This window comes from Podarcis erhardii (assembly GCF_964252035.2).
Source record: "Podarcis erhardii genome assembly, chromosome: 2".
Classification (NCBI taxonomy): domain Eukaryota; kingdom Metazoa; phylum Chordata; class Lepidosauria; order Squamata; family Lacertidae; genus Podarcis; species Podarcis erhardii.
In genome coordinates this window covers 10,160,086-10,187,716 of record NC_138498.1, presented here as the reverse complement: position 1 = coordinate 10,187,716, position 27,631 = coordinate 10,160,086, and the positions used below count along the sequence as shown (strand labels likewise).

The following is a 27,631-nucleotide window of genomic DNA, read 5'->3' as shown; positions in this document are numbered from 1 at the left end:
TAAACGGCCTCGGTCCTGTATACCTGAAGGAGCGTCTCCACCCCCATCGTTCAGCCCGGACCCTGAGATCCAGTGCCGAGGGCCTTCTGGCGGTTCCCTTATTGCGAGAAGTGAGGTTACAGGGGACCAGACAGAGGGCCTTCTCGGTAGTGGTGCCCGCCCTGTGGAACGCCCTCCCTTCAGATGTGAAGGAAATAAGTAGCTATCTTATCTTTAAAAGACATCTGAAGGCAGCCCTGTTTAGGGAAGTTTTTAATATTTAAGGCTGTATTGTTTCTAACACTCTATTGGAAGCTGCCCGGAGTGGCTGGGGAAACTCAGCCAGATGGGCAGGGTATAAAAATCATTATTATTATTGTTGTTGTTGTTGTTGTTGTTGTTGTTGTTGTTGTTGTTGTATTTGCAGGTTATGTGCTTTAAAAAAAGCAGAGTTGAAAATAAAGGGCGCACATTTAGGTTTGCCCTTCTTTGAATCTGTGGGATAGAAGATGCTGATTCCCCGCATCTCTGGCCGCCTCCCAGTGAAGATGTTAACTAAGTCGGAGGACGTGAAAGGGGATACGCGGTCCCCAATTCCTTCTCCCTCGTTGAACCTTTGGGCCTTTCATTTGCTTGTGCTTTCAGAAGCACACCAGACAGTGGGCCCTTTGTCTGAGGGGAAGGCCCGTTCCTTAGCAACCTCGCACCACCGACTTCGGAGGCAGAAGCACACAGGCCGGCCTACTTGGGACAGGAATGCGTCGTCGGTTTGGCGCTGGGAATGCCAGGAATGCAGGCCTGCCCGGAGAGCTGTCCTCGGCTAAGCCATGCCCTTGCAAAAGGATCAAGAGGTCATTCAGCTCCTGGGACAGAATGCCTCAGTTTTCCCTCAAAGAAATGGCTCCACGCCCTACTTTGCTGCAAGCTAAAGAGGGACGGAGACTGTGTGCATGCATGCCTCCTTGCATCTCGGCGTCTGCTCAGGTTTGTAATGTATCCCAGCAGGCCACCAAAAGGCCAGCTACATAAATTGTGAACAGCTTCTTTCTCGCTGAAGTCCCCATGCAGAAAACCTGGGAATTTGAATTGGACTGGGCGACTAGCCCCGCCTACAGAGAGTGAATATTATCAACCGCATATTTACCAGGACACAATAAAAATGAGGTCAGTGGCATACGCGCCAACATTTCTCCCATGAAAATAGGGACATCCTAGACTATTATTAAGGGACGCGGGTGGCGCTGTGGGTTAAACCACAGAGCCTAGGACTTGCTGATCAGGTTGGCGGTTCGAATCCCCGTGACGGGGTGAGCTCCCGTTTCTAGGTCCCTGCTGCTGCCAACCTAGCAGTTCAATAGCACATCAAAAGTGTAAGTAGATAAATAGGTACCACTCCGGCGGGAAGGTAAATGGCATTTCCATGTGCTGCTCTGGTTCACCAGAAGTGGCTTAGTCATGCTGGACACATGACCCAGAAGCTGTACACCAGCTCCCTGGGCTTTCCAGATATTATTGGACTCCAGCTCCCATCAGTCCTTGCTGGGGCTGATAAGAGTTGGAGTCAATCCTGTTCTACAAGAAGCTTATTCAGTTTCAGGTACTGTAGGGTGGTATCTATCAAAGTTTTACTCAAAGTATAGCTACTGAAATTAATTAACATGACAAAGTTAGGGCCATGAATTTCAATGGGTCTACTCTGAGTAAAAATTGGTTTAAATACCACCTTTTCTTTCTTGCAAAATAAATGAAAGGGAATGGATTTATGAATGAACACTTGCAGAAACAACACAGGCAGGCAGTAGACTGATGCATCCATCCCTACTTCAGGCAGAGACCAGGCATGACCTTAAATAGATTTAGACTCTCCAGTTTTAGCACTGACCTCTATCAGCCAAAAATAAAAGCTGTCAGTACCCACTAATTCTACTGAGCACCTAGGTAACGCACCTAGAAAACGAACCAGGAGGAATCTGGGAAACCTCCAAAAACCTATTTTGTTCTACTTCACTATCTTAAACCGAGTGATAAAGTTTTGTGTGTCAACAAGCAAAGAGTATAATCTGAAGGACTCAAGTAGAAGTTCCATATATGAATGGTGCAATCCTATGTATATTTACTTATTTTGGGATGGCTGCCTTTATCAGCTACAAAATTTGTATCTGAAGGAAATTGGACAAGATGCGAAGCTCAGGTATTCAGAAGTCAATGGATAATACAGTATATATGACAGGTTTATTATACAGTGAAAATTGAAATGTCAATAAATCTGGCAAAGTATCTAATGAAATATGATCTCTTTAACTCCCTACTCCTCTGATTTGTCAGCATTTTCAATGCAGGACTTAGATTTAGGTCACCTGAACATGTTCAGAGTGCTTTTCCATTATTGTTGACTAACCACAGTATGCAGATGTAGGAATAGGCCTTCCAAGCAAGTTTGAGCCCCAGCACCACTTATTATTAAAACGAACTGCTGACACTTAATATGGCTGCATTTCTGGAATGTGCACTACTAAAACATCATTATTTCAATTTTTAACTTGTTTCTTCTCTGTGATAGAAGAAGGATATATTCCCGCTTCAGCAGATTTTTTTGGTGGTGGTGGTGGGGAGTTCAACATGTTCAGATCTTTAAGGAACTACTATAGTTACCACATTCATTAATTAGGACCAGAATGCATCAGATTTGTGAAGAGGGCTTTTGGAATAAATTCCCATTAAGCCCTTCTGGGCAGTCTTACTGATTTCGAGGGACTTTGGCAACAGCACATGCTTTGGTGCCCAGCTGCTTGGGAAGATGACTTCAGATGAGATTAGAAGGTTATGAAATGTAAGAAGAATGCCAAGAGGAAAATAATTAGGAATAATCAGAGTCAAATGTTCCCTGGACTGTGTTGAAATTTGCAAGCAGAAAAGAAATCAGGGACAATCAACATAAAACCTGCAGCAAATATTTGTTGTGATAATGTGCAAAGCACAAGTTGAAAGAAAACAGCATTTTGAGGGTGAATTGCTTTGGATTTTTCTTACACGTAAACTGATGACCTCTGCTAGAGTTTCAGCTGTTTCAGATATACATGCCCTATATAGCTGAAATGCAAGTGATGCCTTGCATGTGTGAATCAGCTGTTGCAGATTTAGATCTGCAGGCTATCACAGCACTGGGTTACCCATTAGGCAAACTAGGGATTACCCATATAGAGTGCATTGCAGTAGTCCAAGTGGGAGATAACCAGCTCATGTACCACTCTGGCGAGGTGCAGGCAGGTAGGGTCTCAGTCGGTGTACCAAATGGAGCTGGTAGACGGCCTCCCTGGACACAGAACTGACCTGTGCCTCCATGGACAACTGTTAAGTCCAAAGTGACTCCCAGGCTGTGCACCTGGTCCTTTAGGGGCACAGTTACCCCATTCAGGACCAGGGAGTCCCCCACACCTGCCCTTCTCCTTTCACCCAGAAACTTGCTGGCCCTTATTGAATTATTTTACTCCTTCTGGTTGTACCAGTCGACCTCAAATGCCCATTTGCCTTTTGGGTCAATATATTAATTTGTAACCATAGTTTTAATGTGTTTTTATTTGTTTATTTGTTTTTTTGAAATAACACCTTTCTATTATCTTTGATATGGACTTTAAAAAAAATATATAATTCAGATGGGATGTGAAATATTGTGTTTGATGGATTAAGTGGTGTGTTTTTTTAAAGGAGTAGGGATTCTTTTCTCCTACATCTTTTTGTTTTTCTGTATATACTAAAACTATCATACAAGTTCAGGTTTTTTTGGGGGGCGGAACCAATTACAGTGGTGCCTTGGGTTACAGACACTTCAGGTTACAGACGCTTCAGGTTACAGACTCCGCTAACCCAGAAATAGTACCTCGGGTTAAGAACTTTTGCTTCAGGATGAGAACAGAAATTGTGCGGCGGCGGCAGCTGCAGCAGCGGAAGGCCCCATTAGCTAAAATGGTACCTCAGGTTAAGAACAGTTTCAGGTTAAGAACGGACCTCCAGAACGAATTACCGTATTTTTTGCTCTATAAGACTCACTTTTTCCCTCCTAAAAAGTAAGGGAAAATGTGTGTGCGTCTTATGGAGCGAATGCAGGCTGCGCAGCTATCCCAGAAGCCAGAACAGCAAGAGGGATTGCTGCTTTCACTGTGCAGCAATCCTTCTTGCTGTTCTGGCTTCTGAGATTCAGAATATTTCTTTTCTTGTTTTCCTCCTCCAAAAACTAGGTGCGTCTTGTGGTCTGGTGCGTCTTATAGAGCGAAAAATACGGTAAGTTCTTAACCCGAGGTACCACTGTATGGTCGTTGCAGCTGAGCAACATTGGAAGAGCACCAGGATAGGAAAGGCTGCTGCTGATTATTGTATAGCCTCATCTTTCTCTTCTTCAAAAAAAAATATAAACAAAATACGAGCATAAAAACCCTTCAGCACCACCCTGAATTGGAAGAAGTATTATGATTTTATTATCCGGTTTCTTTGCCTTTACAAGGCAGGTAAAACCAGAGATCAGCTATCATGGGATATCTGCCAGTCAGACTTGGCTTTGTCAAATGCCATGAATTCTACAACACAATCACTAACCACACTTCTGTAGAAATCCCCATGGGGATGGGACCGACTCTAGGAAATCCTGTAGCAAATTACCCTGACGATCCAATGAGCAACCCCCCCCTCCCCCCGGGCATCTTACTTTAGAGAAAGCTACTGAAATCTCCAATTCCCTGCCTTGGTTTAGAAGACCTTATGCTACCTGATGCAGCAAAATGCATTCCAGATTCCCAGGATGCCAAAGTACACATCCTGCTCTCCTTCTTCCCCTTTCTACCAGCCAGCCAGCCAGCCACCTTCTCTCTCGTTCAGGGTGGAATCTTGTTGTCTCATCCAACCCCACTAATTTCCAGTAAGCCCAGTCACCATTGAAGCCACAGGACCCTGTGTGAGCATAAGCAGGCTCAGACTGGCCTCTCAGAGCTCTGGCTAGTTTGCATCCCTCCCGCCAGCATTCCTTAGCCTGCTGTGCAAAAATAGAAGGGCAGCTTTGTGTGAGGTCACCAGGCTCACAAGGAAGTCTATCAGGACACTGCGGGTTGGGGGGGGGGGGGAACGACGACATTCCAGTTGCCAGCTATTTGGACCTTTTCCATTGTAAATACATTCCCTTTGGGAATCTCACTCCCCTCTTTTTCTCTCAAAGGGGTTGGAATCTAAAAGCATAGGAAAGGGGCAAACTGGTTTGCTTGCTTGCTTGCTTAGTGTTGGAACAAAGTAAGAGCCCATCTTGTAGGTGGCAACTGAAGGAAGAAAGAGAGATTTCAAGTTGGTCAGATTATTATCAGAATGAAATAACAGTTGTGGTTTAAAATATTTGTTGCTATTAATTTGAAGTGTAAAATGTAGAAGTTCACAGTACAGACAAGATATCTTAGCCTTTGTGGACTTATTTAAAAACCCAGGGACCTACCAAAATAGGTAGATATATGTTACAAAGCACAAGTGCAGCTCAGTGTGACTTACATTACATTGACCATTCCGATATCTTACAAAGGAAGCCCAAAGAAAAATATGATCTTTTCATTGTTGATTCTGTCAGTAATGCACATATATTTTTCATTTTCACTAATGTCAGGGAACTGACATCGGAGCGAGAGGTGGAGGCAAGGCTCCCGAGCGATGCAGGAGAGGGGAAGGAATTCAGCGCAACACCAGTAGAGAAGGGAGGGAGATGGAGGATTCGGAGAGGGGTCTCCAAGACTCTTCGCCCGAGACTAGTGGAGAGAGCACGGGCACGCCTCTGCCCACTCCTTCTTTGCGCAGAAGAGTCCCGCGCAGGGAGAGTAGGCGGAGACTTGGCGTCAAACAGCTTCGATGCTGGAAGAGGTTCAAGAAACGCCCACTGACGGATTCTGCAAGCGACTGAACAGCCACGGAGTGAGGGCTGTCAGCCGAGGCATGGTTAGCCAGGCAATCTAGCCGAAAGTAACGGCAACTTACGCACAAGTAACCCCTTATAACTATTACAACTAATTTAGCTATCAGGCTATGTGGCATGATGAATTACAAGTTCAAAGGCTTCAGTTGTTTCTGTTATTAGTTGATACTCAGGGGGCTTAAAAATAATGCCCCAAGCTTAATGAATATGTACAGTAAATATAGTACCTAATAACCTTACAGATGTGTTCTTTTAATCTTATAGTATAAAAAAGAGTCTTCTCTCTCTGGAAGAAGGCCCATCCCTCCTTCTTCCTCAAAGTAGAGCTTTTTTAGCTTGGGGGGAAGAAGGGAGGGTGTAATAGGGAGCACAGGGCATGGCTTTTGAGCTCCTCCCTTTCAAATACTTATCCCTTTATCTGAAATTCCGTTCCATGGTAAAGCTGTGCAGTTGTAGATGCTGAGGATATATACAGTACAGCTGAAATATACAAAGAGTCGAGTGTGGATTTCATGCTCTTTTTTCAGCTCATAGTAGTGAGGAATAGAAGTTCCCCTGAAATGCCTGCTTTATATACATTATTTACACAATGGGCCCCACGTGATTGGCTAATTCTGGGATTCTCCTGTGGGCCAATCAGGTTGTGGATTCACTTCCACCTGGAGTTGGATTGGGTGGCTCCTGCGGACCAATCAGACCGCTGCATTCTGGATCCTATTGTTCTAGGACCAATCAGAGCGCTGCATTCTGAATCCTATGGTTCTAGGACCAATCAGAACATAACAACAGCCCAGAGAATGAATGCAGGAGCTAATCTCTGCTTCTTCACATTTTTACCCCTTCCCCTTTTTTTGGCTTTTATTTTAGGTACTCTCTCCCTGAAGCACCATGACGCTTAAGAAAAGTTGGTCTTTTGTTAAGTCTTCCTTTCCCTTGTTGTGCTTCCTGCTTACAGAACAGCCGTTTCCAAACTGTGCCCAGTGAGAGAGGCTGAGGTATGTCTTGAAAAACTGCATGCACATGTTAGATGCTCGCCCAGTGCCCATCAGAGTGGGGTAAGCCTATGCAGCCTGCCTTCCATCTGCCAGAATACAGGCAGTGACAACATCATTCAAGACAGAGGCAGTGTGCACTGGCTATAGACTGGGGAGAAATTAGATTCGGTTCACATTTAAAAACAAACCATACATACTCTGCACTTTCTGGGAAAAAAGATGTGAACTGAAACATGTTCAAAATTTGCACGGCGCTGAATTTTACAGTGCAGCTCCCGGCAAAATGATGTGTACGAAAATGCATATGCTGGGATAAAGTGTTTCTCCCCTCGGCCCCTTTTTAATTGCAAGCCGATGAGAAAATGTGGAGAGCTGTGGTTTTGATCAGGAAAATTAAAAATGGAGAGAAATCAAAACCAACAGATTCCCCAACCCCTAGTCTTGCCTAGAGATCATGATCCCATGCCTCTCTGACTGGGGAAAGGAAACCTGGAGGCTATATTAAAAGACCTTTTCCTGGTTTGAAAGGAAGGTGCTTACCTATTGTTTGGGGTTCTGATCAAGACAATATATATGTATCTTTCTGAGTGGAAGAGTGAAGTGAGTCTTTGCTTTGAATCCTACCTATCAATGCCAGTTTTGCATTTAATGGGCTCTTCTGTGCCCACTAGCCAGTTAAGTTGGCAGTACTGCATGCCCCTGTCCTCATGCCAAGCTAAGCTGATTTCCCAGCATCGCACACCCCAGCTGTTTGCCTGCCTGACTAAACTGCAGTGCCAGCCATACTGGCCTTCATCCTTCGTTAATGAGGTGGGGCTGCTTCTTTAAATATTATTCTGTTTGAGCTTCCTACCACTCTGTGGTACAACCAGTGGCTTTCTCTCTTCACTTGGCTATTTATGGTCTCCATAATATTAACAGTAATTCACTGGCCTATGTTTGGGCTGTTTATCTTCCTCTGGGCAGCTAAGGCAGGGATTATAGGAAGCCTTTCACAGGCCTCGCGCTACAGATCCTACATATTTCCCTTTGGTTCTAGGGGCTCCCAAGAAGTCAACAGCTGGTGACAGACAATGGGCGGTGGAGTTGTTGACGTCCCCCTCCTACCTTCAAGGTACCACAATGACACCTGCTTGTCTGTGGGGTGAAGGAGAGGAGGGGCACAAGGAATTCAGTTGTGGGTCAGATGTGTGGGTGCTTCTTTGTCTCAGTTTTATCTAGCAGTCCACTATAAATATCAAATCTTCAAAACTCCTCTCACACTGAGAGGTGGCATCTTAGCCTGTGGTTGTTAGGCAATCACAAAAGGGTCTTTCTGGCACAGCACAGATGTAACACCCTGCCATCATCATCATCATCATCATCATCATCATCATAAATTATTTATACCCTGCCCATCTGGCTGGGCTTCCCCAGCCACTCTGGGCGGCTTCCCAAAAAAAAATTTAAATACTGTAATACATCAAACATTAAAAGCTTCCCTCAACAGGGCTGCCTTCAGATGTCTTCTAATAGTCTGGTAGTTGTTGTTCTCTTTGACATCTGGTGAGAGGGCGTTCCACGGGGAGGGCACCACTACCGAGAAGGCCCTCTGCCTGGTTCCCTGTAACCTCGCTTCTTGCAGTGAGGGAACCACCAGAAGGCCCTCGGTGCTGGACCTCAGTGTCCAGGCTGAATGATGGGGGTGGAGACGCTCCTTCAGATATACTGGACCGAGGCCATTTAGGGCTTTAAAGGTCAGCACCAACACTTTGAATTGTGCTCGGAAACGCAAGTCCACTGCAAGTCCACTGCTGCTGCAGCAGATCTCCGGAGAAAGGCAAACTTCTGCGTGGAAATTCATTGTGGATTCAGTGCCTTTGCAGATTTCACACAATGCTGTCCTCATGAAAATGCCGCCTGATATTCCCTCAATCTCATTTAATCCGGATTTACCGTCGCCCCCTCCTACTTTCCTCTTCTCCTTCTCTTTCTTCTTCTTCTTCTTCTTCTTCTTCTTCTTCTTCTTCTTCTTCTTCTTCTTCTTCTTCTTCTTCTTCTTTTTAGGTAACAGATTTTCAGCAGAAACAGTAAACCCAGATTAAATGGGAAATTTTTCAATGAGCACAATGTGATGTGGACAATGTGCAAACTGTGCTTGCATGAACACCACTGAATTGGCAATAAACTACCATGCCAAAGCACCCACCTTTCGCTTATGTACCACAAAACTCAGCTCGGCCTTCTCGGCCTCTTCCCTCCAAACCTGCACCTTCTGTTGTTTTCTTAGCACACACAGATCTCATTGATCTTGACAAACCTGCTTTCTACCCATTCAGACGCGGGTGGCGCTGTGGGTTAAACCACAGAGCCTAGGACTTGCCGATCAGAAGGTCGGCGGTTTGAATCCCCGTGAGCTCCTGTTGCTCGGTCCCTGCTCCTGCCAACCTAGCAGTTCGAAAGCACCTCAAAGTGCAAGTAGATAAATAGGTACCGCTCCGGTGGGAAGGTAAACGGCATTTCCATGCGCTGGTCTGGTTCGCCGGAAGCGGCTGTCATGCTGGTCACATGACCCAGAAGCTGTACGCCAGCTCCATCAGCCAGTAAAGCAATATGAGCACTGCAACTCCAGAGTCGGTCACGACTGGACCTAATGGTCAGGGGTCCCTTTACCTTTACCCGTTCAGAACACATTAGCAAGTTCCACCTCCTCTCCTGCTATTCTAAGCAGTCAGACAGCTATATCTGTAACAAAAGGAAGGTATCTGTAACAAAAGGAAGGTTTAGTACAGTGTTTCCCAGACTTGGGATTCCAGCTGTTTTCAGACTACAATTCCCATCATCACTGGTCCTGCTGGCTAGAGATGATGTGAGTTGGAGTCCAAAAACAGCGTGAGACCCAAGTTTGGGAAACACTGGTTTAGTACCTGGCTAGACCTGGCTAGTAGGTTTGACCAACTTTCGGCAGCCTTTATGGACCTGATAACTGTCTCCTATGCAAACCTCCACATTTTCAATGATGTAATATCGGCCAGAAATTAGAATGACAGTAGCTTGAAAGCTCACCAGGTGACCTTCCTAATAGTATTAGTCTTAGGGAAGATGCATGTACTGGTGAAAACAACAGGCAAAATGCATTAAATTGAGGAAAACTGCTTTGCAAAAATACGGATGTTAGGCAAAATTGCCAAAAAAGGCTGTACAATAGGAGAAATTCACACTAAAACATTGATGAATTTTTATGAGGACTTTTTTAAAAAAGTAAAATGTTTCAAAATGTGGAGAACTGAATTTAGGATTGTAAACATGAGAAACTGAAATGGACAAGGGTTGCCCATATCTATTAAAGATACACCAGTACAAGCAACACCGCTTTTAGATGTGAGATTCAGGTGCTTCCACATAGAAATAAGCCCAGTTTTGCACATGCAAACCTACCTGAAGATGGGCTGCGATAGGTAACTTGATGACAGCTTTCCCTAGGTCAAGGCCCACTCACCAAACTCCCCATTAATGACATTACACCCTCTACAAACAGGCGTTAACGCATAGGCATGAATAGATTCTCTGTTACATGCCCCAATCATTTATTTAACCTCCGAGGTGGCTTTGCCTCATCCCCCCGGCAGAAAGCAGAACAAAATGCTTTCTATTTATATTTCCTCCCAGACACAGGCTTCCTTGTCTCCTGGCTTTGCCTCTGACACCATTACACACTGTCGATTCTGCTGTCACTAGCGCGCACCAGTGCAAACGGACAGAAACTGAGTTAGGGCAGCGTAACATTGGCACACACAAGACCCAGATCCATCCCATGATGCTAAATAAAGCATGAATGGAGGAAACCACACGTAGGTAACCACAGACACCCCTCCCCATTGAATTCTCAGACCCAGAAATGTTTTGCACGTGCAGAAGCTGTATTGTCTCTTGGTTTTTAAGAAAGGGGGTTTCTAGACTTTCTCTGTACCAGGGGGTGGTGGGTGGACGGTAGACAGCCTTTCATAGGGCCTGGTTGAGACCAACCAGATAGCCTGGGGACGAGGTTAGGGGTGGGATGAGAGATTCAATTTACCGTATTTTTCGCTCTATAAGACGCACCAGACCACAAGACTCACCCAGTTTTTGGAGGAGGAAAACAAGAAAAAAATATTCTGAATCCCAGAAGCCAGAACAGCAAGAGGGATCGCTGCGCAGTGAAAGCAGCAATCCCTCTTGCTCTTCTGGCTTCTGGGATAGCTGTGCAGCCTGCATGCGCCCCATAAGACGCACACACATTTCCCCTTACTTTTTGGGATGGAAAAAGTGAGTCTTATAGAGCAAAAAATACGGTAGTTGGCATTTACAGGCCATTTTTTCTTAATCCACACTTTCCAAAGCAACATATAGACTTTTATGTTTAAACTGAAATTGATGTATTGGTGGTTACTTTATTTATTTATTTTTCCCCAATATAACAGGCTTTAGTAATAGTCTTACAATACATTACATATATATAGTACAGCTTGTAGAGTAAATTGAGATTTCAGTCATATACACGCAAAAATATGTATATTAGCATAAATTTGTCCTAAAGTGCTTGTGAATTTTCATGAGGATATTATTATTATTATTATTAAAATCACAAACTGATTTGGAAATGTGGAAAAGTATATTTAAGCTTGGGGGAAAATAGAAACTGAGAGAAACCAGTATTGACATACTCACCCATTTCTAGTTGATAGTGATCTAATTTATTTGCTTGTGTGTTTTATGAGATTTATATTGTGCCACATGTCTCCAAAAGAGCCTTCAAGGCAGTTGGAAGAATGGAAGCCCCAGTGTCCGCCACAAAGACACTGATCCTTGTGTCACCATTAATTTTCTCCCTCTCTAGGGAGTGGGGAGGCCCTGACTTGCAGCTGACATAGGATCTCTGCGATTGCCATTTGTCAACAAGACCCTAGAAGCATTTATAGTTCTTGGGCAACCAAGGCCAGAATCAACCTATCAGAGCAGGATCATGCAAATGTTCTCACAGACCAAATAAGAGGCTGCACCTCCTTTGTCTGGCAGCTGTTACCAAAAACAGCTTAGAGAGAGATACTGCTGCCCCAACTGATAGTAGACCATGGTTCAAAATGTGTACCCTTCCACACACCCCACACCCCGACACTAAGAAGATTAGATTTTTTTTTTAAAGATAATTTATTACAGTCAAAGGCCAGCTCGCATAACACAATAAAAACAGCGTTCATAAAGATGAAATATACAGTCAGAGCAGATTGCAGCAATAGCTCATGAGTTAAAATTGAGATATATACATACACCCATACAACTGAGATTTGGGCTACCATAAAAATTGACCCTAAGGCGCCCCAAAGGGTGACTTCAGCATTTCCCTTGTAAGCTATTTTATTCTAGAGGGTGATCTGTGCCTACAAACCTGGACGGAGAATCTGGCTACCAGCCAGGTCATCTTGTGATCTTTGCCTAGGAGGAGAGAATTAAGTTTAGACCTGTCTGAAAGATCAGCAAAGGATCAATGGTGCCTCTACGAATCTCAACATAAAAAAGGACATCTAAAAAAATATATGTTCGGGGCTTCCTATTTCCCCTAATGGGCAGGCGCAAAGTCTCTGTGCGTACGGGACTCTTCTATAGGAGCCTTCCAGAACCTGTGAGGGCAAGGCAGAGCTTCTAGCAAGAGTGAAAGCCCTTCTTGGGTTTCTGGATGTAAGGAAATAGAGATATGTTGCTGGAGCGGCTACGTATCTCCCGTTTTCTATGATTCTGAGAAGATTAGTTTACCTGGGCTTCTAAGTGCCTGAAGCTCAATATCCAAAAAACAAAGATCATGGCCACTGGGCCCATCACCTCCTGGGAAATAGAAGGGGAAGAAATGGAGGCAGTGAGAGATTCTACTTTCTTGGGCTCCATGATCACTGCAGATGGTGACAGCAGACACGAAATTAAAAGACGCCTGCTCCTTGGGAGAAAAGCAATGACAAACCTAGACAGCATCTTAAAAAGCAGAGACATCACCTTGCCAACAAAGGTCCGTATAGTTAAAGCTATGGTTTCCCCAGTAGTGATGTATGGAAGTGAGAGCTGGACCATAAAGAAGGCTGATTGCCAAATAATGGATGCTTTTGAATTATGGTGCTGGAGGAGACTCTTGAGAGTCCCATGGACTGCAAGAAGAACAAACCTATCCATTCTTAAGGAAATCAGCCCTGAGTGCTCACTGGAAGGACAGATCCTGAAGCTGAGGCTCTAATACTTTGGCCACCTTGTGAGAAGAGAAGACTCCCTGGAAAAGACCCTGATGTTGGGAAAGATGGAGGGCACAAGGAGAAGGGGACGACAGAGGACGAGATGGTTGGACAGTGTTCTCGAAGCTATCCGAATGAGTTTGACCAAACTGTGGGAGGCAGTGGAAGACAGGAGTGCCTGGCGTGCTCTGGTCCATGGGGTCATGAAGAGTTGGACATGACTAAACGACTAAACAACAACAACAGAATCCCCTTGGATCAAATGGCACAAACTGAACTTTAAACTAAACAGTTTGTTTTATTCACAAAACATACAGAACATGGTATCGTATCCTCCAAGTCTCCCGATTTTCCAAGGACATCCCAGAATTGCAGAAGCCCTCCTGGCTTCTGACTGGATCCTGGAATGTCTCGTTTTGATGCCACACTCCTGTGCCAACCAGCTGGCACCTGCCAGAGCACGGCACCAGAAGACGCACACCCCGATTTTCATCAGTGGAATGTTGGAGGGTATGCGTTACTCCCCCCCCCCCCGGTGACCCAGAAACATCACAAAAAGGGCTTCTAAACTTGCCCTACTTACTAATGTAGGCAGTCAATGTCTCTTACATGTTGGAAGCCTAGACCAGTTTAAAATCAGCCTTATTTCCTTATTCCTTCCTGGAAGATTTCTTATGTGGGCTTTAGGTTAGCTTTCCCAGCTAACTCCAGCTGAAGAGCCTAAACATAGGACGTGGCTAAACCTTTATAGATCTTTGCCTGTGAAACTGACACAGTGCCTCTGCTGCACTAGGAAGCTGGAACGGGTGAAGCCAGGGTCACGAGGATCAGCCTTGGTTGCTCGTTTAGGAAGGAAGGGTGTGGAAGGAATGCAGGATGCAGGAAGGGCCACTAAGATTTGGGGGTAAAATGAAGGTCAACTTGAACATTTTATGCATTTCCTACCATTTAACATTAACCTTCCCAACTGTCCGCGACATTCAAATTGTTTTGATTCTAAAATACAGTAGACAGCATCTTAAAAAGCAGAGACATCACCTTGCCGACAAAGGTCCGTATAGTTAAAGCTATGGTTTTCTCAGTAATGTATGGAAGTGAGAGCTGGACCATAAAAAAGGCTGATCGCCGAAGAATTGATGCTTTTGAATTATGGTGCTAGAGGAGACTCTTGAGAGTCCCATGGACTGCAAGAAGATCAAACCTCTCCATTCTGAAGGAAATCAGCTCACTGGAAGGACAGATCCTGAATCTGAGGCTCCAATACTTTGACCCCCTCATGAGAAGAGAAGACACCCTGGAAAAGACCCTGATGTTGGGAAAGATGGAGGGCACAAGGAGAAGGGGATGACAGAGGACGAGATGGTTGGACAGTGTTCTCAAAGCTACCAGCATGAGTTTGACCAAACTGTGGGAGGCAGTGGAAGACAGGAGTGCCTGGCGTGCTCTGGTCCATGGAGTCACGAAGAGTCGGACATGACTAAACGACTAAACAACAAAACCTCGGGTTACATATGCTTCAGGTTACAGACTCCACTAACCCAGAAATAGTACCTTGGGTTAAGAACTTTGCTTCAGGATGAGAACAGAAATCGTGCTCCAGCGGCGCGGCGGCAGCAGGAGGCCCCTTTAGCTAAAGTGGTGCTTCAGGTTAAGTACAGTTTCAGGTTAAGAACGGACCTCTGGAACGAATTAAGTTCTTAACGAATTAAGTTCTTAACCTGAGGTACCACTCTATCATGTTCTGAATGCTGGTTAACATATGAGAAAAGGTTTTGGCAAAGGAATGGTTTCTTAGAAAGCCAGACTTTGGACTTGCAGCATTAATATTTACGGCAATTGTGTCAATTATAATCTGTAGGCACTTCATCAAACATCACATGTTGAATGATGGGTTTCACTATCACAAGATGTAGTAGTGATGGCCACCAACTTCGATGGCTTTAAAAGGGAATTAGAGAAAATCATGGCAGGTGAGGCTTCTAATGGCTCCAAGTTGTAATGGCAATACAGTACCTCCAATATTGGAGACAGCATGGTTCTGAATGAATGCCAGCTGCTGAGGAACATGAACAGAAGAGGTTAGGGTTTAAAAAAATAAAAACCATGATACCCCAAGATACTCTGCCTGTCAATTCTGCCTTTGAAAGCCCAGTAATGTTTGGACATATGGCAGCCCTATTGTCCACTATGGAAACAGAATATCAGACGCTCCAAGTGTCCCTATTTTCTATGACAGTCCTAGATTTACAGAAGCTGTCCCAGTTTGTTATTTGATCCTGGAATGTCCCGCTTTTCCTAAAGACATCCCTATTTTCATCAGAGAAATATTGGAGCATATGGTATTATGCAACGCTTGAGCCAAGGAGATAAGTAACTACACAACCTTTAGAAGACTTCTAAAGGCACTACTATATGGGGAAGGTTTTTTAAATGTTTTATTATGTTTTTATATATTTTGGAAGCCACCCAGAGTGGCTGGAGCAAGCCAGTCAGATAGGTGGAGTATAAATGATAAAATTGTTATTGAACAGGACATCCCTATTTTCATTGGAGAAATGTTGGAGGGTTTGGAATATTGGACTAAATAGGCCTTTGGTCAGATCCTGCAGGGCTCTTTTTTTGAGTGGCCTTCATACACGACAACCAAAACGTTATTTACTGAGGGGCTCATGACTGGAGGAGATGAAGGAATTTCTTTGCTGGTATTACTAGATCATGGGTTGGCAAACTAAGGCCTGGGGGCTGGATCTGGCCGAATCACCATCTAAATCTGGCCTGCGGATGGTCCAGGAATCAGCATGTTTTTACATGAGTAGAATGTGTGCTTTTATTTAAAATGCATCTCTGGGTTACCGTATTTTTCGCCCCATAGGACGCACCGGCCCATAGGACGCACCAAGTTTTTGGGGGGGAAATAAAGGGGGGAAAATTATTTCCCCCCCAGCGGCTTGTGGGGCCGGCAGCGGAAAGAAGCGCTCTTCTCCCCGCCGCCCGCCTGCAGACCAGGTCCGGGGACAGCGGGAAGACGCGCTGCGCCTCCCCGCTGTCCCCGGAGCTTGCGGGGCTGGTGGCGGGGAGAAGCACGCGTCTCCCCGCCGTCAGCCTCCAAACCACATCAGGAGACAGCGGGATGGCGGTGTTCCGCCTCCCCGCTGTCCCCCAACCTTGTGGGGCTGGCGCTGCGGCTCTCCTGAAGCCTGGAGAGCGAGAAGGTCGGTGCGCACCGACCTCTCTTGCTCTCCAGGCTTCAGCGAAAGCCTGCATTCGCCCCATAGGACGCACACACATTTCCCCTTCATTTTTGGAGAGGGAAAAGTGCGTCCTATAGGGCGAAAAATATGGTATTTGCGGGGCATAGGAATTCATTCACCACCACCCCAAAAAAATAGTCTGGCCCCCCACTAGGTCTGAGGGACAGTGGACCAGCCCCCTTTTGAAAAAGTTTGCTGACCCCTGTACTAGATGTTTAAGGCACCAATTGCTACTGCCAGAAAGAATCCATTTTCACCACCAACAAAAAGAATAAAGCAGTAAATAAATAACGTTGAGAACTATCAGAAACTTATTTTCTGCAGTGAAATATATTTATGCCACCCACACCCTCATGCCCAGAGGAGGTTGCTTTTCTCAATAGTCTATTTTGGAATATATAGCTAAGTTAACAACCCACAAACCCACCTGTCCTCAAAGGTCACAAAAGCAGTATTCTCTGCAGGGGCAGGACTCCGCGAGTTTGAGAATTATAGCTTAGGAAGCCAAGTGGGTGGAAAGTTGTTAACACTCACTGGGACAGAGGATGGAGGAAGCAAATCACCCCACCCACAAGCAATGGAACCTTGGACATTGTCTCCACACTTCAGACTGCGACATTGAAGGGAGCCAGGTGAGACTTCCTTGGTGCCAAAAGAAGACATTTCACACCTTCTGTTATTTTCAGTCAAAATAACCAGGGCATTCGAAAGAAAATATACTCTGGCTTGAAAAACAAACTTCATGTTTATGCTTTCCATGGTATGATCTTCCAAACCAATCAGGAGAGGAAATAAGCAATTATTGCTGTTCTTTGAATGGGTCTGTGTGGGGAACCAGGGTTCCTTGCAGCCAAAGATGCTCCATTTTTCTTCTTGTGGTTGACACGTGGCACAGACTGGTGTGTCCTTGTGTAACCACCAGTGGCATTAATCTACTGACAACATGTTGGTGGAGTTGGGATCCTATTAAGTCAAGGAATCTGGGCTAGCATAGTCAATGATATGGGAAGATGGGAGTTGAACAACATTGAGAGGGTCACAATACCCCCAATACTTAGCTTACTTTTATTTCTCAAAGCCCATGGAATCAAGCACTTCAGCGGTGATAGTAGTAGTGATTGCTCAGGTATGTGCAAACTCCATTCTGAAACCTTCCCTCAAAATATATTTTAACATTTTACCTTGCCTCTTTTCATAGTCAGTCTGGGGGCCTTTTGGTAGCCATTAATTTACCGTATATTTGAGCTTTAATTTTTACCAGGTTCATCATTTTACAAGTTTACAAGCTAAGAGAAAGAATGCAATATCCCTTACCAGGACTGAATATCTTATAGTAGAATTTGACCATACTACTTAAGGTCCGGCTTCCAGGATATATTCCTTTCCAGCTGACAAAACAGCAAATTCTTTTATTCGTTAAAAGGGCTCTGGGAACATGATATTGGACAAGTTGTATAAGATGATGCCTGGACTAACTTGTGGAATAAAGAACCTGTAAAATCCGTCTCTGCAAATGCCAGAGAATGTTCCTTAAGAAGGATCCATTGCTGGTACCTAACTCCACTAAATGCCACCTAGTTCAGTTCTGAGTGTTATAACTGTTATATATGGGCTATGGGGCTCATAAATACATAAGTGTTGGGAATGTCTGACCAATGCATCATACTGGACCATGATTTTTAAGGAGATCATTGTGATTACAAAGCAAACTATATCACTCAGTTGGCACTTCTGAATATATAGGAGGTGGAAGAATGAAGATGTCAAAAACAAATCATTTCTATAAGGCTGGAGACAGAAAAAAAGTTTGAAACTGTCAGGTACACTTACTTTGGATGTGCGGCACCACAGATTTTGGAATAACAGTATTGCAGAAAAAATGGATATTTACTGCAAATTTAGCCAAGGGGAAAGCAAAGCCAATGTACTTTTTCTTTGCCATTTGGAATCCATTTATGAATGTATTAAAATGTATTAAAATGCCTGGACCAAAACTAGATGTGTCAAATACATTTCTCCAGTTGTAGAGAACTGATCTTCTCCTGAAACAGAACATAAAGGAAATGGCAATTATTCACACAATCTTTTTATACAAGAATACATGGATATGAACATGCTTAGTGAAACTCTAGTGTGTGTGTTACTTGTTGCTGTTGTTGTTTAGTCGTTCAGTCGTGTCAGACTCTTCGTGACCCCCTGGACCAGAGCACGCCAGGCACTCCTGTCTTCCACTGCCTCCCGCACTTTGGTCAAACTCATCGAGAACACTGTCCAACCATCTCGTCCTCTGTTGTTCCCTTCTCCTTGTGCCCTCCATCTTTCCCAACATCAGGGTCTTTTCCTGGGAGTCTTCTCATGAGTTGGCCAAAGTCTTGGAGCCTCAGCTTCAGGATCTGTCCTTCCAGTGAGCACTCAGGGCTGATTTCCTTCAGAATGAAGAGGTTTGATCTTCTTGCAGTCCATGGGACTCTCCAGAGTCTCCTCCAGCACCAGAATTCAAAAGCATCCATTCTTCGGCGATCAGCCTTCTGTGTTACTTACCTTTGCTTATTGTTAATTACCTCTTCATCTGTACAGCATACCATTGTCCTATGTTTTTTGCAAATGTAAGAAAACTTTGTATGCCATGTTAATGCTTAATAAATTTGAGAATTAAAAGCAACAACAGCGAGTCACCACGTTGTTTCTGGGGCAAAATGTGCTTCTTTGCTTCAACATAATTTATTTATCAGAATGCAAGACTTTTAAATGTTTGTTTTGCTTCTACGGTTAAATAAAATAACAAAGATGAGGATTTTCTATATTTCCATCTGCAAATGACTCCACAAACACAAGCTGATCTATTAAACAAAGTCCTTTCCAGTACCAATAGGAACTGGACAGAAAGGTACTTTGAGGCGCAGAATGAAGGCTCAATCCAGAATACATACCACGGCCAACTCAAAGAAACTCAGGAGCTATGAAGATCAGACCTTTGAGGTCTTCCATCTTTCTTTCCATTAGGTTGGGTTTTGGGAGAGGGTTGATTTACTAAATAAATTGAGCGTGTCTGCGTCTCTCTTTCCTTGCAGCTTGGTTTTGTCATAAAGCATATCCTCCAGCTCAGTGGGCTTAAACATTTCCAAGACCGCATCACACCTTTTAGGGCTGTCACATCGCAGCCCAGAGGTCTGGCCTTACGTGCCTGTATGTCCTGCCATGCGGCAGGAGGGAAACGAGAGAGACGTGGCTTGTCCCTCAAATTATTTCCATGGCTGTGATGTCCCTTCCTTTCTTCCACCCATGAAAATGAGCAGGAAAGCAAATAGGATGCCTAAGACAGGTCCATAGGGAGAAATTGGTGAAAAGTACTGCAACTAAGGGATGCGGGTGGCGCTGTGGGTTAAACCACAGAGCCTAGGACTTGCCGATCAGAAGGTCAGCAGTTTGAATCCCCGAGACGGGGTGAGCTCCCGTTGCTCGGTCCCTGCTCCTGCCAACCTAGCAGTTCGAAAGCACGTCAAAGTGCAAGTAGATAAATAGGTACAGCTCCGGCGGGAAGGTAAACACCGTTTCCGTGTGCTGCTCTGGTTCACCAGAAACGGCTTAGTCATGCTGGCCATATGACCCGGAAGCTGTATGCTGGCTCCCTCGGCCAATAAAGTGAGATGAGCGCCACAACCCCAGAGTCGGTCACAACTGGACCTAATGGTCAGGGGTCCCTTTACCTTTACCTTTACTGCAACTAAGTTGTCTCCGTGTCATGACTCCTGAACCTGACCCGCTTTACTGCCCCAGGGAAGGCTCTGGTGAGGGTGAAGATGCAAGCTCCTTAAGGAGGAACATTCAGCATCAGCATTTCCTCCTGTGCCCTCCTGTGGGGACATACCTCTTCCAATTCCCTCCGCTCTGAGGACGACTCCCCAGTAACTTCTTTGTCTCCTCTGTGTCACAAAAAAACAGAGACTATATTGTAGAACTGGACAAGGACCTGGTAAATGCACCACCATCTCCTTTAGGAGTCAGGGCTAACTGCTGAACAGGACTTGGAGCTGTGACTCTTCACTGAGACAACATCTTTCCTATTGCCCAAGATGTGGAGCCAGTAGAACTCACTTGGAGCTTTCCAAGGTCCTGATAAAGCCTGCCTGATGAGGCTGTGTCTTCTTCTTCTTCTTCTTCTTCTTCTTCTTCTTCTTCTTCTTCACCTCTTGCTTGCCTGTGATTTTTACCTGTGGGCTTAATGAGTACACTTCACCTGCTGTAATCTTTTCTAAGTGCTACCACTTAAGAGTAGAACTGAACAGAATATTCTCAGCACATCTAAGAATTTAAAGATACAGACCAGATCTCACTCTTAACCCTAACTTTCAGTGTGAGTCCCACTCTTATTTTTGTTTTTTTTCTCCTCCTCTTCTCCATCATTCTACTGCTTATGTTCTCCATGCAACATGGCTGGAACTTTCTCTACCGATAAGCAAAGGCCCAGTTGCCCAGAGTGGCTGGGGAAACTCAGCCAGATGGGCGGGGTATAAATAATAAATTGTTGTTGTTGTTGTTGTTGTTGTTGTTGTTGTTATTATTATTATTATTATTATTATTATTATTATTACAACAGCCATATTAGTGTGCTGGTCCCGTGGGCTAACTGAGAGGTGAGATCTGAGTCCAGTCCGAGGTCAAAGGTGCAGTATGGAGGCAGTCCGAAGAAGTTGAAGCTGGACGCAGGGCAGGTAGTCAGGTGAGGTCAGGAGCTCCGGCAGGATAGCAGGACAGGGTTCAGGCAGGAAATGACAATCAACAAAGTTGCTCCCGCAACTTGGGACTGAGGCTGGCTGGCTTTTATCTGCCCCGAGGCACAGGGCGGCCCTGATCCTCAGGTGACTCGCCTCTCCTGGCCTGGAGGTGAGCACTCCTCCTGCAGGAACTTAGTTCCCTCCGCCTCTCTGCCCTGAGCCTCTACAGCGCAGCAGAGGCTGGAGGGTTACCGGACCCAGAGGCAACCTCAGCTTCCCCTGATGGGGCTGAGAGTGGAGCACCTGCAGGCAATGGGTCCTCCATCACCTCAGGAGCCAGAGCAGACTCAGCTGGTGCCTGCACCTGAGGATCCAGTACAGGTGAGGACTCTTCAGGCTCATGTCCCAGCCCCGGCTCAGCTGGTTCTGGCAGCAGGGAATGCTGTGCAGGCTGGGATTCCTCAGGTTCAGCATCCTAATCCGAATCCCAGGCCATCACAATTAGGTTCTCTTCCCCTCTCAAGAACACACTGTACATAAATTCATTTCTTCAGAGAGAGCCAGTGTGGTGTAGTGGTTAAGAGCGGTGGACTCGTAATCTGGTGAACCGGGTTCGCTTCCCTGCTCCTCCACATGCAGCTGCTGGGTGACCTTGGGCTAGTCACACTTCTCTGAAGTCTCTCAGCCCCACTCACCTCACAGAGTGTTTGTTGTGGGGGAGGAAGGGAAAGGAGATTGTTAGCCGCTTTAAGACTCCTTAGGGTAGTGATAAAGTGGGATATCAAATTCAAACTCTTCTTCCTCTTCTTCTTCTTCTTCTTCTTCTTCTTCTTCTTCTTCTTCTTCTTCATACCCTTCTTTTCCCGCAACAAAGATCTTTAAGAAGGTAAAATGAGGAATTTCCACTGGTATTAGTCACTTGCTAGGCTGTGATACACTAGCTGAAGACCAAGTGCTCAGTTGGTATTCATTTAATAGGTGGAGGCCAGCCTTCTTCAATAGTGCTCTCCTGATGCTTTGGACTACATTTCCCATCATCCCCAGCTGGCTGATAGTCAGGGTTGAAAGAAGTTGTAGTCCAGAATAATGGGAAGGCACACTTTTCTCACACTTTCCACTAACTGCATTTAAAAGACCAGCTCTTTTTCAGATTTGGCTCATTGACCAAATCCGCTCCTTCTGGCACAAACATACTGCTGCACATATTCGCTCACCTTCAGAACAAAAAGAGCACAGCATTGCAGGCAGCTTAGGCTGTGGCTAATCATCCTGAACTGCCTTCAAAACATATTTAGCTCTTGTCTTCAGAGTCTAGACTAGAACATTTTAACAAGCAGCACCGGACATTTAGCTCTAGACAGAGCTCTCCCCTCACACAATGTTTTGGAGGCAGACCCTCCAAGTGTCCCTATTTTCCAGGGACAGGCCCAGATTTACAGAAACCATCCCAGTTTCTCATTCGATCTCAGAATGTCCCGCTTTCCCTTAGGATGTCCCTATTTTCATAAGAGAAATGTTGGAGGGTATGGAGTTAACTGATCCCAGAGCCATCTGAAGGGAGCCCTGTATAGGGAAGGTTTTTTATGTTTAGTATTTTATTATGTTATTATATATGTTGGAAAACGTCCAGAGTGGCTGAGATAATAATAATAATAATAATAATAATAATAATAATAATGATGATGATGATGATGCAGTAAAGGTAAAGGTAAACGTAAAGGGACCCCTGACCATTAGGTCCAGTTGCGGATGACTCTGGGGTTGCGTGCTAATCTTGCTCTATAGGCCGAGGGAGCTGGGGTTTGTCCACAGACAGCTTCCGGGTCATGTGGCCAGCATGACTAAACCGCTTCTGGTGAACCAGAGCAGCACATGGAAACGCCGTTTACCTTCCCGCCGGAGCGGTACCTATTTATCTACTTGCACTTCAATGTGCTTTCGAACTGTTAGGTGGGCAGGAGCAGGGACCGAGCAACAGGAGCTCACCCCTTCGCGGGGATTCGAACCGCTGACCTTCTGATTGGCAAGCCCTAGGCTCTGTAGTTTAGACCACAGTGCCACCCGCGTCCCTAATAATGCAATAGGACGTCCCTATTTTAATCAGAGAAATGTTGGAGGGTATGGGAAAGGCCATTAATTACACAGAGCTGGGGCCGCGTTACAGCAACAGGGCTGAAGGCAACTTGTTAGTCAAATCCGGAGGCAGGTAGCCAAGGTGTCAATCTCAGAACAGCTCAGTTGATGCCTATGATGCAGACTGGAGAGAAGGCATTTCTGGCTGCAGTGCCCTGTTTATGGAATGCCCTCCCCAGGGAGGCTTGCCAGGCACCAACCATGACGTCATTCCAGTGCCAGGCAATGCTGTTTGCTCAGGTAGAAACACCATCTACACCATGCATGTAAAGTACATTTAAAGCACATGTGTGATGGCCTGGGATTCGGACTCGGAGGCTGAACCTGAGGAATCCCAGCCTGCACAGGAGTCCTCGCCTCCAGAACCAGCTGAGCCAGGGCTGGGGCTTGAGCCTGAAGGGTCCTCACCTGTGTTGGATCCTCAGGTGCAGGCACCAGCAGAGTCTGCTCTGGCTCCTGAGATGATGGAGGACCCATTGCCTGCAGGTGCTCCACTCTCAGCCCCGTCAGGGGAAGCTGAGGTTGCCTCTGGGTCTGGTAACCCTCCAGCCTCTCCTGAGATGCAGAGGCTCAGGGCAGAGAGGCGGAGGGAACTAAGTTCCCGCAGGAGGAGTGCTCACCTCCAGGCCAGGAGAGGCGAGTCACCTGTGGACCGGGGCCGCCCTATGCCTCGGGGCAGATAAAAGCCAGCCAGCCCCAGTCCCAGGTTGCGGGAGCAACATTGTTGGTAGCCTGTTCCTGCCTGCACCCTGTCCTGCTCTTCTGCCAGAGTTCCTGACCTCACCCGACTCCCTGCCTTGGACCTTGCTTCAGCTTTGACGTACAGCATCCATACCGCACCCTTGACCTCGGACTGGACTCGGACCTCGCTGCACGGTTAACCCTCAGGACCAGCACAACATGGCTTCTCCCAGGACATCCTGAGAACAGTAGTTTGTTAAGGGTGCTGGGAATTATAGCCCTGAGAAGGGTAAACTGCAGTTCTCAGGATTCTTTGGGGAAAGCCATATTTCTGAAATGTACAGTGTAGATGGAACCATAATGGCACATAGTGAGAACTGGTTTAAATGAGATTTTTTTTAAAATTACTTTTTTTTTTACCAACAACCAAAACACAAACAGTGAGACCACCCAGGCGGCTGATACATTGGGTATACATAATCAATAATAACATATTCAAATCAACCATATGTACAGTTCTATATACATTAACACTTAACATTTAACTTTTAACATTTTAATTGCCCCAAATTGTTCAAACCTGCTGAAATAATTCAATATCTTCTCAAACCAATCCTCCTCCTTCTCATTGACCTTAAACCCTTTCATTCTGTGTATCTTCACGGTTAGAGCTGTTCGACAGTGGAATTTGCTGCCAAGGAGTGTGGTGGAGTCTCCTTCTTTGGAGGTCTTTAAGCAGAGGCTTGACAACCATATGTCAGGAGTGCTCTGATGGTGTTTCCTGCTTGGCAGGGGGTTGGACTTGATGGCCCTTGTGGTCTCTTCCAACTCTATGATTCTATGATTCTATGATTCTAGATATTCTAAAATTATAATATTTTTCAGTTTTTTCCTCCATTGGTTCACCCCTAACTCTTTTGCATTTTTCCAATTACTCGCTATAACTTTGGCTGCAATTACCATCAATTTTACCCATTTACATTCGTCTTTTGTTTCTAGCTCTGTGCTACTCAGGCTAATAAGAACCATTAATTTAGATATTTCCACCTTCCTACCCGCAATTCCCGATATTTCTATACCAATCTGTTTCCAGAATCCATTAACTAACGGAAAATCCCACCACATATGGCTTGAATGAGATTTAATCTGACCTGCTATATCTTTATACTGAATCTTTATGCTGCTGTTTGGTTCACTTGTTGCTTTGAACATGTGATTTGAGATTGACCTGATACACTGTCCTGGGAGTTTCTCGGAAGGGTGGTCTAACACATTTCATAAATAAGGAAATGCCTGACCTTTTGAGATACTCAGACTGTAGTGCTAGACCGGAGTCAGGAGCCCTTTTGGTCCCATGTAGCCAAATACAACTTCTGGCCATCTGCAATGATGGTGCTAAAGTTTGTTCTAACAAAGGAAAGTCTCTGGATTCCACTGCTCACTTAGAGACCTCAGGCTCCTGACATAGCCAGCTGGTATACCTATGGGGCCCGATTCACAAGCCTTGACTTAACAGTCCAGCTTAGATACAGTGTGGTGCTTTGTTCCTGTAAACATCGTGATTCTCGTTAGGGAACTGGAAAGTAAATACAGATATAGACATATAAAGACAAGGACAGAATGCACTAGGAAGCTGTCTGCTAGCTCAAGTCCCATTAAAATGAATAGGATCTAGTATGCTCTGGGTAGCTCAGTTGGTTGGAGTGTGGTGCTGATAACATCAAGGTTGGAGGTTCGATCCCCATATGGGACATTGACATATTCCTGCATTGCAGGGAGTTGGACTAGATGATCCTTGGGATTCCTTCCAACTTTACAGTTCTATAATTTAGAGGACAATTTTTTTAAAAGACAAATTTTGTACTATTTGGTTTGACTTTGTTGAATATATATTAAAATTTAAAAATCCCAGTAGAATACCAGATCAGTGTGAACTTAATAATAATAGTAATAACAATAACAATAACAATAGCAACAATAATAATTTTATTATTTATTAATACCATGCCCATCTGGCTAGGTTGCCCCAGTCACTCTGGGTGATTTCCAACACATATAAGAACATAACAAAACATCAAACATTAAAAACTTCCTCATACATTTCTTATAAAAGTTGTATAGTTATTTATCTCCTTGACATCTGATAGTATGGTGGAGTGTGGTGGAGTCTCCTTCTTTGGAGGTCTTTAAGCAGAGGCTTGACAACCATATGTCAGGAGTGCTCTGATGGTGTTTCCTGCTTGGCAGGGGGTTGGACTCGATGGCCCTTGTGGTCTCTTCCAACTCTATGATTCTATGATTCTATGATTCCACAGGGAGGGTGCCACTGCCCTGAAGGCCCTCTGCCTGGTTCCCTGTGACTTGGGGGAACTGCCAGAAGGCCCTCGGAGGTGGACCTCAGTGTCCAGGCTGAATGATGGGGATGGAGACTCTCCTTCAAGGTATACAGCCATTTAGGGCTTTAAAGTTCAGCGCCGACACTTTTAACAGCGCTCAGAAACACATTGGGAGCCAGTGTAGATCCTTTAGGACTGGTGTAATATAGAATCAATAAGTCAGCGGTTGGTTCTCTTGATGGACACATTGGGTCATGATTTACCAAACATTTGTGATGCATTAATGTAATAGTTCTATATTTTAAAGGTTTTTTGGGAAGGGGGCAGGGGATCCAGGCAAGAGACCCAGAGCTCCCTGGGTCACTTAATAACAATACCAATTCTCAGAATCTGGTTCTGCAACACCTGTATAGACGTAGCACCAAAGAGAAGCAAGTTAACTTGCATTGCAGCTAAAGCTTCAGTTTGGCAAGTCTCTCTCATTTTCACCTTAAAACAGCCCAGGTATGAAGATGCTGGCCCTTCTGAATCTGTCTCGTTCACTTTTTCCCTGTTCAGGTGGAGGAGTCTGGCTCCTGGCAGCTGTTCCTGTTGCACTTGGAGGCTGATGAAAAACAACCCATGAAGGCCAGTCTGTTTAAGTGGCATTTATATTGGTGTTCTGGCATAATTTTTATTTTTCGAAAGGATACCATCCTGCTCAGCAGTCTCATACAAAACTGTGATTGACATCGATGTGAATTTTGCTGGCTGACACCATCAAGGAACAAACCCATCAGAGGAATTAAAAATGTTGACACTGGTGGTGCATGCTGTCTGGTTCCTGTTTTGTTGGTGCTGATGCGCCTCTGTTTTCCACTCCACTTGTTCAGGGGTCTCTTTGCCCAAAGGATCCCTGCACCTCCAGAGCTTTGAGGTAGAAAACATCTTGAGCTGAGATTCGCAGGAAAAACGTAGGTGGTGCTTCCCTTTGATGGTATATGGATAGTATAATTCTAGTGTTTCATCACTAGATGGCATTGGACTTCATTATATCTGTTAAGTTGTGGGTGAACATATCAGACGGCACAGCGATTCTTCAAACAGCTCTTGTTTATTCACAGGCCAGAACAGAACTGAACTGAAGGGCTCCGTCAGCCTGCTTATATAGAGCTCCACTACAACGCTACAGTAACCATTTTCTGTAACTATCCAATCACTGAGCGTCACTTTCGATCCCTTATTTGCATATGTGGACATGAACTATCTACAGTATCCCCCTGCTGGCCCAGGGTGAGAACTTCAGTACATAACAATATCTGGCTGGAGTCAGGTGGTTCTGTTCTGCTCTTGTTTAAGAGAGACAATAAAGTTCTTGTCTGTTTTCCTGA

General features: G+C 45.1%; 1 long non-coding RNA gene across 2 annotated transcripts; it reads left to right on the top strand.

The window, feature by feature from the left end:
• Positions 1–38: 38 nt before the first annotated feature.
• LOC309334633 lies at positions 39–27,631 on the top strand. 2 transcript variants are annotated; one of them, XR_014153211.1, is made up of 4 exons: positions 39–198; positions 6,785–6,912; positions 26,820–27,306; positions 27,570–27,631. It is a non-coding gene; the product is annotated as an uncharacterized lncRNA (long non-coding RNA). The 2 variants fall into 2 exon arrangements; XR_014153212.1 differs by lacking the exon at positions 39–198 and adding an exon at positions 937–963.